Source organism: Nelumbo lutea, chromosome 1 (genome assembly GCF_056320005.1).
Source record: "Nelumbo lutea isolate HS-2025 chromosome 1, American lotus-T2T, whole genome shotgun sequence".
Taxonomy (NCBI): Eukaryota; Viridiplantae; Streptophyta; class Magnoliopsida; order Proteales; family Nelumbonaceae; genus Nelumbo; species Nelumbo lutea.
In genome coordinates, this window is record NC_142684.1 from 19,583,320 (window position 1) to 19,597,239 (window position 13,920).

The 13,920-nt window shown below is 35.5% G+C and overlaps 1 long non-coding RNA gene across 1 annotated transcript; it reads left to right on the plus strand.

Annotated features, from left to right (window-relative positions):
• The first annotated feature begins 1,426 nt into the window (after positions 1–1,426).
• LOC148873842 (uncharacterized) lies at positions 1,427–12,976 on the plus strand. Its single transcript, XR_016099296.1, has 2 exons — positions 1,427–1,703; positions 12,630–12,976. It is a non-coding gene; the product is annotated as an uncharacterized LOC148873842 (long non-coding RNA).
• The last annotated feature ends 944 nt before the right edge of the window (positions 12,977–13,920 follow it).

Consider the following 13,920-nt stretch of genomic DNA (forward strand, 5'->3'; position numbering starts at 1 on the left):
CCCACGCCTACCCACAATACACTACCCCCGTGAATTGGGAACATCTCCCCCTGCATAATACTATGCAGAGGATGAGATGTTCTCCATGTGTGGCTGCGATAAATGTGGGTAGAGTTTTCGTGGGTAGGAGATCCGAACTTAGCGTTTTTTCTTAAAAATCGGTCCCAAAAAGTGTCCACGCTTCCAAGCACCATGTAAGGGCCTGTTTGTTTTCTCTTAACTCTTATCTCTTAAGAGGAATCTTTTAACTTTAAGGGAAAAACGGTTGTTTATTTCCTCTTATCTCTTATCTCATAAAATGCAATCATACAACTTTTTGTTTTTCAATAGTGCCCCCAAAAAGACAAACAAAACTCTCACACATAGGATCAAAATGGATATTTGATAATTTTCAGAATTCAGAACAACATTCCCTGCATTCAGAATTCAGAGGAAAAAAAGTTCATCAATACTAATATACTTCTTAATGTAATTATTGTACTTCCAAATATAAGACTTAAGAGCAAACCAACCGGCCCTAAAAGAGGAGGATAGTGTAATGAAATCAGACGCGTGCTCTAGGTCGATTGGCCAATTTGCTAAGGTGCTTTTATGCAAGGTCGAAGTTCGTTCGGACTACATGAGCTGATTTGTCGAAATGTGGTCAAGAGGGGTCCTGTCTGTCACATGTATAATCGATGTTCCAGCCGTCATCAAATCAATACCTATTTTGAACCCCTTTATTTAAGACCCGCCATATTCTCTCTCTCTCTCGAAACTCTATCACAAGTCTTTTCTAAATCAACCAACACATGTCAAATTTCAGTGTAAACTGATTTCCTACCAATCTATGTTCAGTTCAGGCTTGTGCCCAGCCTGAGCGCATCAAGTTTTAATGCGGAGTATACTTATTCACAGGATTGGGACGGGGCTTAGGCTCTCCAGGTATAAAAATAAATAAAACCCAAAGCCCGAGCCATTAGTCGGATTACCATAATCAGGTAGAAGTAGTTTACCGTTTTCACTATTTTTAGCGAATCCCATCTCCCCAGTTTGTTGGTGCTAAAAGATCGCAATCCCAATCTAATTCCAACTAAATCGGATTACGATATCAAATACCACCAGGTTGGCCCCGCCATTGGCTTACAACAACAAGAATCACAGCGCCAATCCATCAATATATAAGATCCCAACCCAACAGCTTATAAACGGGCACATTGCTTGCTGCCCACTGAAATGCCGTTACATGATGACACCCTGATCTGTAGGACGTTGGGAGAGCAACAGAAACGCAACTCAGCCTGCCAACGAGGGGTCCGCAATTTCACGTCGTCTCTCATCCTATTTTTTGACAACAAATGACGGAAAAAAACTTGTGAAATCCCCCACAAACAAAGCTGATTACTACTATACATAAGATTTAAGTTAGAAAACAAGGCGAGAGAGAGAGAGAGAGATGAGTTCTACGTTACAGAGATCATCCATTTCATTCCGGAGAGAAGGATCCTCCGGTCATCACATCTGGAATGATCGTTTCTACGTTTATAACACCAACCTGGCGACCGGAGGTAGCTCAAAAGATGTTGGCAACGCAGGACGACCGCAGCCCGGCAACTTGAACGATAAGGAGATCAGAAGGGTGAAGTCGGCCGATAACTCCTCAACTCATCCCCAACCTCACGCCAAGGCACAAGGGTGTGCATTGTCAGCTGTCTTTGGCCGATGTATGGGGTCGTCTCCTACCACTTAATGGTTTTTTTTCCTTCTTTTTGATGGTCTTCTGAAAACAATCTGTACCTTCTCTTTGCTGCTGGTTTATTATATTTCTTTCATGTGTTTGAGATATTTAATTAGCAGTACCCATGGAAATTTTACTTTCTTAAACAAGAAATGAAGAAAAGGTTGATTAGGTTCTACAAGGGATCCTATCCAGAATTTTCCTTGTATTGTTTCCTTAAATTTCCAGATTTTTTCTTGTATTTTTTCCTTAAATTTCCTTTGGTCCATTTCAAGAGAAGCAGTCATATATCCGAATCAAAACATGCTTGCACATCAAAAAGAGAGAAAAAAAAGATCTTCACCATCAATTGAATGGATTTTCTTTTTTCTAATTTTTTTTAGAACCATCAACAATGGGATTGATGGCTTCAGTTGTTAGATTTTATGGAGCAGATCTCTTGGGAGGAGCACATCAAATGTTGGCCGCATATGAATTCAGTCTTCTAAGCAAAGTTCCAGGAATATCCCTTTAGCCACATGTTCAGGACTCATATATAACCCCCAATAGGCAACAGAAACACAACTCACCCGTGGTCCAACGTGGCTAAAGGGATAATCCTCCTCCTGTGCAATTGGAGGTTGAAATATTCTTCCAGTACGTGATAGTTCGAATTTAAACTATTAAAATATGTACATTTATGTGTTTATACTTGATTTAGTCATTTGAAGTTTTGTTTATGTGTTTGTGGGATTAGCCAGTTGGGCACTTCAAATTTCTGGCTATTTGCACCAAGGTTTTTAAAATCAAATCGGACAACGAGCTGGTCAGGGGTTTGGTTTTCTGATCCGAATGTCTGGTCTGATTCGATTTTGAAAACCATGATTTACACCACAATTTGGTAGAAAAGAAAAGGTGCTTATAACAAGCCAATTAGAGAGCTAATTGACTAAATCTAGGGGTGGTGGGCATAGTCATGGTATATGTGAAGGTAGCCCCAAGGGAATGGAAATTGTTCAAAAGGAATACTATTAAATCCCAAGAAACTGTCTGATATTTATGGATTGTATTTAACCCAAGCTTTAAATTATCTTAAATGTAAAGTATTGAATTTTAAAAGATGCACCATGATATGCTTTAGATATGCATAAATCCATACATACATAACATACATACATACATAATATAAATGTGAAAATAGGTGTCTTTGACTTCTGGAATTTTCATTAATAAATGATCCTCTAAAGTTTGAATTGGAAAACAAGTAAAGGTAAGATTATTATTTTACATCTTCATTTGTATTGCTTATTTGATAAAAAAGAAGACAAGAAAGTACTTTTATTCAAAAATTGGAAAACAAGTTATAGCAAAAATGTCATTTTACATTTTTTATTTAATTCTTTTTTATACTATTATTAAAATTGTGAATTAATAATGGTATGAAACTTTTGTTTGACTAAATTACCCCAATTTTTGAATTTGGTCCTTGTCTAATTTAAGGATGGAAATGTAATTTGGAAAACCATTTTCTCCTCATTCAAATACTTTCATTAAGTTTCATATTTAAAGTATTAACTCCGATTAACATTCATTGAATCATTTTCTTGACTAGAATACCCTTATTTTGGAATTTGGTCCCTCTCTAGTTGTGAGGGCATAAAATGTAATTTGAACTACTACATTTCTCCTCATTCAATTCCCTCTCATTAAGTCTTATCTTAGGGAATTAACTCCCATTCTTTTGTTGAATCTTATATTTAAGATATTATTTTCACAAAATAGAAACAAATAAATTCTATCAATTAGATCAACATCCATTACTTTTAACAATATAAAATATATATATTTTTTTTAATTTACTAAAAAATGAAACCGTTTTCCATCATGGTGGCTAGTAAGCAATTCAACCATCTGGGTCAAGTCAGTTAACATATGATGTCATAATTAAATAAAAAACTTTTAAAATATAAATAAATAAAAAATATAGAAAAATTGGACACATGTCTAATGTTTTTATATATAAAGTGTATGTGATAAATAATAATTTTTTTATTGATATTGGAAATAAAATATAAAATTTAAATCTAATCTAAAAATGAAATTGTTTTCATGGTGGCAGGTCAATAGTTCAACATTTTGGGTTATATGTCAAAACCATTGATTTCATAATAAAATACTTGTTGACAAACATCTACAGAGAAGAGAATATTTTAAAGTCAAGATTCAAAATCCATACAACTATAACTGGTAATTGGAGCATGCCATAGTGGTGGATTTTTTGTATTTTTACCAAGATCCGAAGTATATCAGTATCATGAACTGTATCACAAAGTTAAATACATAAACAAATACATTTTGGATATACATGGATATGGATACATTCAAATACATTAGGAAAACTCTTACAAATTCCACAAATACAACGATATCACTAAATATAAAGTAGAAATAACTATGAATACAATATAAAAACATAAGAGTTGTATAAATTGTATCACAAAGTCAAATTGTCGTTAGATCAACACATTTGAAAGAGTGCTGGAAAATCCATCTTATAGTTCTCTTTTACTATGAAAATCATTTAGAATCTATTAATATATATTAAAACAAATATGGTCACATCAGATAGCCTCTCATTTCTCCCTTATCTCAACCCTACAATTATAGAGTGTCTCCCTTATTCCCTTTCTAAGTCCCACAAGTTGCCAACTCAGCAAGGCACTTTCTCCTTTTCACGCCCAAAGCAATTAGAGCCAAAATCAACCACGATTCCAATCATGATATACTAGGAAACCAACCCCAGTATAGTAGGAAATCAACCAAAAAAATTTCTTCTCAATCATCCTGTTATGGTCCCGCGCGTAGGATCTCGTCACGGGTCGGTCCACGGGGAAAATCCTCTGTTTTCCCTTGTTTCTCCCTACTCTTGATGGACCTATCTAGGTGTCCTAATCGTGATTTGTTCAAGAAATCACCTAACTCTCCTTTACTCTCTTTCTTGACTGAATATTCGATATCCTCATTCAATAATGGTGTCTCCTTAAATAGGAGATTACAAGAGTTCTAATCTTAGGGAGTCTCCTTGCTGAATAGGGAGACTTCCAATTCTATCTTGTTAAGGATAAGATAAGCTAATCCTAATCTGATAATAAGATAAACTAATCCTAATATGATAACAAGATAAACTAATCCTAATCTGATAACAAGATAAATTAATCCTAATCTGATAATAAGATAAACTAATCTTAATCTGATAACTTACTAACAAGATAAGATAAGAGCAATAGAATAAGATAAGAACAAGCAAGATGATCTAATCTAATCTGGCGGTGGGTCAGGTTCCTGTTGCTGCCGATGGCGATGGTACGTCTTTCTGAGGAATACGTCCATAACATTACTCCCCTCTTGGACTACGATATGTGGCTTGGAACTCTGTCAATGGGATCCATGTGGCTTCGGCCGATGGTAAGCTACACCATTTCACTAAGACTTCAAGAACTCCTTGATTGAAACGAGAGCGGATGACAACTTTAGGTTGGGGAATCAGTTTGCCATCTTGCAGGGGTGGCAGGGAGGGGACTTGGTCCTGAGGAACGCCTGTAAATGATTTCAACAAGGCGATGTGGAAGACATCATGAATCCGGCTGGTCTCTGGCAGTTTTTGTTGGTAGGCCACACTGTCAATCCGTCATAGAACCTTGAAGGGCCCATAGGACTTAGGGGCCAGTTTTGGGGCAACTATACTAGGACTAGTAATAGCTGCTCGGAGAAGCTGTTATTGCTGTTGTTGATCATGCTGTTGCTTCTGCTGCTGCAGTTGTTGTTGTTGTTGGTTGTCTGGCTGCTGCTGTGGCTGAGGGTGTTGCTGCTGTTGTGGACCAAGAAGAGTCTGCTGCTGCTGCTATTGTTTGCCAAATGGCTCCGTCAAGTCTGGTCGGAGGCTGTTTGTGGTTACAGCCCCTTCTGGATTCCTCTCCTTGTTAGAGAAATACGATTCCAGCAATCGCCGCAACTCCCGGACATCGTATTTGACCTCACGAACCTCCCTGCTAGTTTCTACGAGCCTATGCTCCAGTTCGTGGACCCTGGATGATAGTTGCTGCAAATCTCTCATGACGACCAGCTCTGATACCAAAATGTTATGGTCCCGCGCATAGGATTTCGTCATGGGTCAGTCCATGGGGAAAACCCTCTATTTTCCCTTGTTCCTCCCTGATCTTGATGGACCTATCTAGGTGCCCTAATGGGGATTTGTTCAAGAGATCACCTAACTCTCCTTTACTCTCTTTCTTGACTAAATATTCGATATCCTCATTCAATAATGGTGTCTCCTTAAATAGGAGATTACAAGAGTCCTAATCTTAGGAAGTCTCCTTGCTGAATAGGGAGACTTCCAATTCAATCTTGCTAAGGATAAAATAAGCTAATCCTAATCTCATAATAAGATAAACTAATCCTAATCTAATAACAAGATAAACTAATCCTAATCTGATAACAAGATAAATTAATCCTAATCTAATAATAAGATAAGCTAATCCTAATATGATAACTTACTAACAAGATAAGATAAGAGCAATAGAATAAGATAAGAACAATAGAATAAGATAAGAACAAGCAAGATGATCTAATCTAATTTGGCGGTGGGTCAGGTTCCTGTTGCTGCTGGCGGCAATGGTACGTCTTTCCGAGGAATGCATCCATAACACATCCCTCTCTCAAATATTATTTCTCTCAAATCTTCCCATTATTTGCTTCTTTGTTGTAGATTAAAAAGCAAGGGCAGAACAGGTAAACTTGGTTTGCTAACTTTTCCATTTCTCTCAATCTCACTATGCTTATTCCAATTTTTAATGATCTCAGTTATATGTTGTCACTTTGGTCCCCAAACTTCAAAACCTGTCAATCCAGTACCCATATAAACTTTCAAAATGTATCAATTTAATCCCTACTGTTAACAATCCATTACATTATGACATGTGCAACTTAAAACTTTTGAAACTGTTAAAACTACCATTTGAAATAAAAATTGTTCATACCCTACACTCAATAATCAATTTTAGTTAGAGAATACAATAATGATAGTAAGGCAAGGAAAACAACTAGGAGAAAAAAAGACAGAAAATAAATACAAAGACCCAAAAAAACTAAAATAGGAAATCAGAAGAAATCCAACCAAAATTTTGAAAATTACTATTGGATGAGGGATTTCATTACCCTTCTTGGAAGTTAGTTTTTAACATCATGGCTCACCTCCTTGGCTTCAGGAGTTGAGGTCTACTATTCTTATTGGAAATTCAAAACAGAAATTTGTGAAAAGAGGGAAGGAGATATTGTCGGGTGCTTTAGGGCTGCTATTGCAATCAGAAGGACGAGACTTTGACTAACTTAAGAGTAGAGGTGTAAATTGGGCTGTGCTAGGCCAGCATGGCATGGCATGCATGCGGCCCGTGCAAAGTGCGGGCCGGACTAGGCTGTGATTCCCTCCCTTGGGATACTTCGGGGGGTCGGCCTGGCATGGCCTATGGTCCAAGCCCATGCAGGCCTGTACCGGGCTGGGTGGGCTTGGCCTATGTCAAGCTGGGCTACGAGGTGGGCCTTGGGCCTAGGTCGAATCAAGCCAAACTATTTCTTTGACATTATGGTTTCTTTTATTTTTTGCTAAAATACTTAACTTTCCTTAATTCAATAATTCCTTTGAACTTTGGGAACAAATTGGAAAAAAATCTAACAAAGAAATTAAAAAAAAATACTTAAATTCTTAACAAAATACCATTTGGACAACAAATTGGAAAAAATCGGAATTTTATTTCTTGAATTTGAACAATACAATGGTCAACAAAAAATGGATGAATGAAATGTAGAAAATGGAATAAAATATAAAAATTATAATACAATTATAAAATGAAAAAAAAAATTTACATTGTTGAAAAAATAAGAACTAATATAAATAAAATTGAAAAAAAATACAATAATTGAAATGATGAAATATTGAGTATACAAAAAATTACATTCTTCAAGTTCCACCTCCATCTACATCTTCATCTAATGTCATGCCTTCCTTTGTCTTGTAATCTATCATCAGCATACAACCAATTTTTAAGGAAATGCACATCTCTAGACTTTCATTATTCATACAGCTTCTCTTGTCATCCAACACCCTAGTACCTGCACTAAAACAAGATTCTGATGGAATTATAGACACTGGAGGGGTTAGTAGATCACTTGTCATGGTAGCAACGACCGGATAGTTTTTTCATGTCCTCTCTAACAGGCTAAAATATCAAAATTATCCCATCATTCGTTGTCGCAGGATTTAGTTAAAGTAGAAACACTTGCTTGTAAATAAAAATTAAGTTCAATAAATGAATTTGCTGATGAACTAGTAGTGGATTCCTGCCTCTTATGTAGTAGAGACCGAATTTTGTCTAATCCACTACTGGAACTAGTTGTTTCAGAAGTGGAACTTCTAGTTGTACAAAATTTCTTATGCCCACCCACTTGAGATTCATATGAACTATACATTTTAAATAAATTATTAACTTCCTTTATTTTATTTCCAACTTCAATATTCATATTTTCACAATCTGATTAAAGTAAAATTTCTAAACCACCTTTCCTAATCCTAGGATCTAATATTATATCTAAGCAGTAAAGGGGAGAAATTTTCTCCCAATATTTTTTAAATTTATTTTCCATTATTTCAATAATACTTTAAAATTGTGGATTTTTCCTATATTTTTCAAAACCTTCACTAATTATAAATAATTGATTAACTAAAAGATAACTATTTGAGTAATAAACACCTTAAAATTCATTAGTTGCATCATAAAAAACTTGTAAAAAATCTTTTATACAAATTATCATTTCCCAATCTTCCTCAAGTATAGGATCGTGTGACATTTTTTCATTAAAAAATCACTAAGAATTTGCTTGTCAACAATACAACTTTCAAACATAGAATAGGTAGAATTCCATCTATGTTGAACATCTGATACAAAATGTTTATATTTTAAACCATAATTTTAACATAAATATTTAAATTCTTGTTTTCTTGCTCCAGAACATTTAATATATATTATACAATTTCTAATTTTAGAAATATGATGAGAAATAATATTTAAAGCATCTTGAATACATAAATTCAAAATGTGACATGCACATCTAATATGAAATAATTTACCATCTAAAAATGGTTTTAATTGAGATTTTAAAATATTTATTGTTGAATCATTATTACTAGCATTATCAAAACTAATAGAAAATAGTTTATTTTCAATTCCATAAATATGTAAAGTATTAAAATACTTGTATGATTGATGGGGCCAATACGTGGCCATTCAAGTCTAGTAAAACTTAAAATTCTTTTATGTAAATGTCATTTTTCATCAATAAAATGACCAGTAACACAAATATAACTTATGTTAAATCTAATTGTCCAAATATCAGAAGTAGTTGCAATTTTAGAATTAAGATTTGATAACATAGAAATTAAATTTTGTTTATACGAATAAAAGTTTTTTAGAGCATCTGTTCTAATAGTATTTCTATAAACTTTTTTAAATTGTGGATTTACAAATCTACGTAAACATTTTTCAAGTTTAGTATATTCTACTAATAAAAATGGATGTTCAACATGCACAATATATTTTGCTAATTCTTACCTCATTTTTTCTTGGAAGTATTTAAAAGTATCAAAACTCTCACTTCCTATTTGTGTTTGTGATGTTTCTTTCCCTTCTTCTTCTTCTTCTTCTTCTTTCATTAAATGTCATTTCAAATGTTTGCCAAGTGGCTAGTACCACCACTACTACTATAGCTAAAGTCACTCCTATATCTTTGACCAGCGACTCTCTTTCCCTCCCCTCAACCTCCTCTATTTTAAATATTGTCCAAATTGGGCTAATCAACCTAGTTTTCTCCTTTTTCTTTTCCCTACCTTTAGTTACAGTACTAGGGGTGGGAACATCGACAATATTAGCAGCATCCATATTGGCATTAACACTATCATATTTTAATTGAACATTGACATTGTTGACATTAATTACATTGGGAATTGGTGTCGAGAGCGAGAGGAGGAGCCGACCATTTTTTATAATCATAAAAAATAAAAATCAACTTGATTTCAATGGTTGAAGCCTCCAAGTCTCCTAAATTGCTAACTTGAGATACTTAAGCAAGCCTTCTTTTTGTTAAAACTTGAAACAAGTTGAGAATTGGAGAATAGAGAGAGTGAAAAGAGATTGAGATTTAAGAGAGTATGAGAATTGTGGAGGATAAGGCTATTTATAGGAATTTAAAATAATTTAATTTTTCAAAATACCTTAAAACTAGTTGTTTTTTAGTTGTTAGGAGGGGTATTTTGGCCATTATAAAGTCATTTATCAACTTACCTAAATACCCTCCTAAACTAGCTGTTATATAGTTGTTGGAGGCATTATTATCATTTTATCTCCCCTCAAAGCCAAAATACATAAATACCCTCTATAGCTATGGCGGGGGGGTATTTCTATATAACCCCCTGTAAAAAAAGTTAAAACTAGCCATTGGGGGGGGGGTCTCCAATGGCTAGTTCTTCGGACGGGCCGAGTGTGGCGTCCTGTGGGCTTGCAGGTCGGGCTATGCCAACCTGCGGGTTGTAGGTGACACGACACGACAATGCGGGCTATGCTGGCCCAACTTGCTGACCTGAAACCCCAAGCCCGACATGGTCCATCGGCCCATACAATCATGCCAGGCCATAGGCGGTAGGCCCAATTTACACCTTTACATAAGAGTGCATAGAGGAAATGGGAGCATTGGCATACATAGTGTGGTGTTAATGCTTCTTCATTTCAAAAAGATTTAAACCCATCAACCTCCGCCCTTGGAGCTCTATGGCTTGTTGCAAGTCAGCCTACTCCTCTAATTTCCTTCTCAATTCCATTTTGTAAGCCTTTTCTTAATCGAGACTAGTAAGGGTAGTGTAAGTCCAGAAGCCTCTTCCCTCTATCTGTTGCTCTTTATCTTATTCTAAAGCTTCGTTGAGTAACCTTTCAATGGTTCAACCACCGTGCTCTTGAAGGAACAAATAGTTGTTAAAGAAAATTAGATGACACCTAGATGGCATTTGTGTCTTTTCACATGCCACTTAACGACCAGTTAATGGCTGGGACTAAATTGGCAAGTTTTAGAAGTTTACGTACTGGATTGACACATTTTAAAGTTCAATGACCAAAGTGAATCTAGGCCCAAAGTACTGGGTACTAATATGGAAATTTCAAAATATCGATACGCCCAATATGCCGGTATGCCGATATGGTTTTGTCTCAATTCATGGTTTTGTAGTAGATACAATCAATGTTCAAAATATTGATACGCCCAATATGCTAGTATGGGTGTATCGGGCAAATTGATACCATTTTTTTGCATTTTATTTATTTATTTTTTTGAAATAGGTTCAGGGGGCCGGTTTAGGTCTCCTCCACACCCTAAACCAGTCAGACCCCCGATACACCCACTATAGGGGCGTATCGGATGGGTCCCAGAATGATATGTATTGGTCGACACGAGCCGATCCTTTGAACCATGGATACAATGAGAGTAGGTACGTATTGATTTTGGATGTGAAAATGGGGGGCTCCACCCCATTCTCTCTCTCTCTCTCTCTCTCTCTCTCTCTCTCTCTCTTATTTCAGAGTTATTTTAATTGGTTTTAAGGAACTCCTATTCTTACAAACAAACTGAGGTCAAATATGTTGAGAGATGATGGGACAGAGCCCTTGTTATCAATAGATTTGGTAGTGAACAAAAGACATTGGGGACATTAAAATAGGGGATTTGCCCAAGGTTCTAAATATTGACATGGGCCGATACGCCCTACCAACGTACTGGCCTATGTCGGTGCTTTTTTATATGTTTTACATATTTTTTCCGAAACTAGTTCAGAGGGGTCGATTTAAGGCCTAGCTACCCTCTGAACCAGTGGCTGACCCGATACAACCCCTTTAGGGGCATATTGGGAAGCCACTATCATGATACTTATTGGCCAATATGGACCGATACGTGTTGATACTTTGCACCTTGGATTTTCCCCATACTAATGATACCCTTTTTTACGTTTTATTTATTTATTTTTTAAAACAGGTTTAAGGGGGGCGGTTTAGGTATCCTCCTGGTCAGGCCCTCGATACACCCACTATAGGGGCGCATTAGAGGGGTCCCAAAACAATACGTATTGGTAAACGGTAAACCACTTCCCTATCCACACGTTCCCTCCCTCCCTCTCTTTCTCTCTTATGATGCTTCCCCCCACCTCAAATGACTTTTGTTTTTCTTCATTCCCATTGATGCCCAACTTGAGGAAGATGGGAGCCTTTTCCATACCTGTTCCTTTGAACACCCCTATAATTAGTGTCATTGTCCTTTATCTCTTTGTAAGCATAGTTTACATAGGTGGAACAACCACCATGAGCAACCATTGAAGCAACAATGCTCTACCATCTAGGGAAGACAAAGGAAGATAGTAGGGACTTGGGACCACTCACCAACAACTTACTACACGTCAACAACAATAACAAAATAAAGCTAGGGTTGTTGGGTTTGCTAAAGCAAGCTGCAATTTTTTACGAGGATTTTGTTCATTGATGTGTGGTAATTTAACTTGAAGTATTTGACTAAGTGATGTAGTTGGCTTGTAGTGATCCTTTTTTCCCAATGCAATTTCTTTTTTATTTGTTTCAAGCCTAGATTGAATTTCCCATTCCGTCTAGGTGTTTCCGTTTCTCACATATTTGTTTTTTATTTCAATGATCCATGTTCTTATAGTGCTTTGTTTTCTATGCGTAAGCATGTTTGACAAGGTTCAAAATATTGATACGCCCGATATGCCGATATGGGCGTATTGAGCAGATTGATACCTTTTTTTTATATTTTATTTATTTTTTTTTTGAAACAGGTTCAGGGAAACCGGTTTAGGTCTCATCCACACCCTGAACCGGTCAAACTCCCAATACACCCACTATAGGAGCATATCAGAGGGGTCCTGGAACAATACGTATCGGCCGGTACGAATCGATACTTTGAACCATGATGTTTGACAATTCTACTTTCTGAAGAGTGGTGTAGGCCCTGAATTTCAACCTTTGACAATATGGGTGCTCACCACGCTTCAATGGAGTTTCTCTACACCTTCTGAGTATTTATAACCCTTTTTGTAGTTGTTTGACATGTAAACTTAATATATTGTTTCCCATGTGGGTTGTTATTGCTGATCTGGTGACAAATGAAACTTTGTTGTCTCAACAGAAGAGGAGTTTCCCCCCGCCCATGTAACCATAAACCGTGAGATAATCCTAAAGGTTGTATGTATTGACAAGTCTATTTAATATTCAGTGATACTAACATACTGATGTTGCAATTTGTTGGGACTTGTGAAAAAGATAATAAAAGGAATGAGGTAGAACTTGAAGGAAGAAAGAGGAAAAAAGGGTTAGAAGGTTCATTATAATTCCATTGGAGAAAAAGAAGTCTCTCTTTTTCTACATGATTGTATGTAAAAGGGTAATTTGGTACTTTTGCTAACAATAATTGTTAAAAATAAATTATTAATGATAATAAATAATTTATAAACTAAACATAATAAATATATATTAGTAGTTACTTAAATATATTATTTACATAAAATAATAAAAAGAATTATTAATTGTTATTATTGATAAAAATTATAATTTTATTTTATTAACTGGATGTAAAATTGTTAATTAATAGTTCATATACTATATATTATATATATATATATATATGCATTATATATATAATATCATAATATAATATAATATATTACATATACTTTTAGTATTTATATTATATAATTATATATATTTATTGATAATATACATTCTAAATTTCATAAAACCAAAAAACTGAAGAACAGAATTTGTCAAAAACTAAACCAGTCAACCGATTAACCAATTAGTTTTGATTCGGTTTCCATTTTTTATTTTTCAAAAACCGAAAGACTGGTTGATCTTATAGAAAGGTACATGGTTTAGTTAACTGAACCCCGTAAGGACCCCTAGTTTCCATAACTGTTGCGAGCAATCTCAACTCAAAATAGGCAGGCATCTGAGGTATTGAAAAGGACATAGAAGTGTCTCAAGTTGTATCTTAAGATTAATATTTCTACCGCAAGACTGGTTATATTTTTGTTGGGATACCTTGGGAATTGGGATGTTCTCCACTGGGCA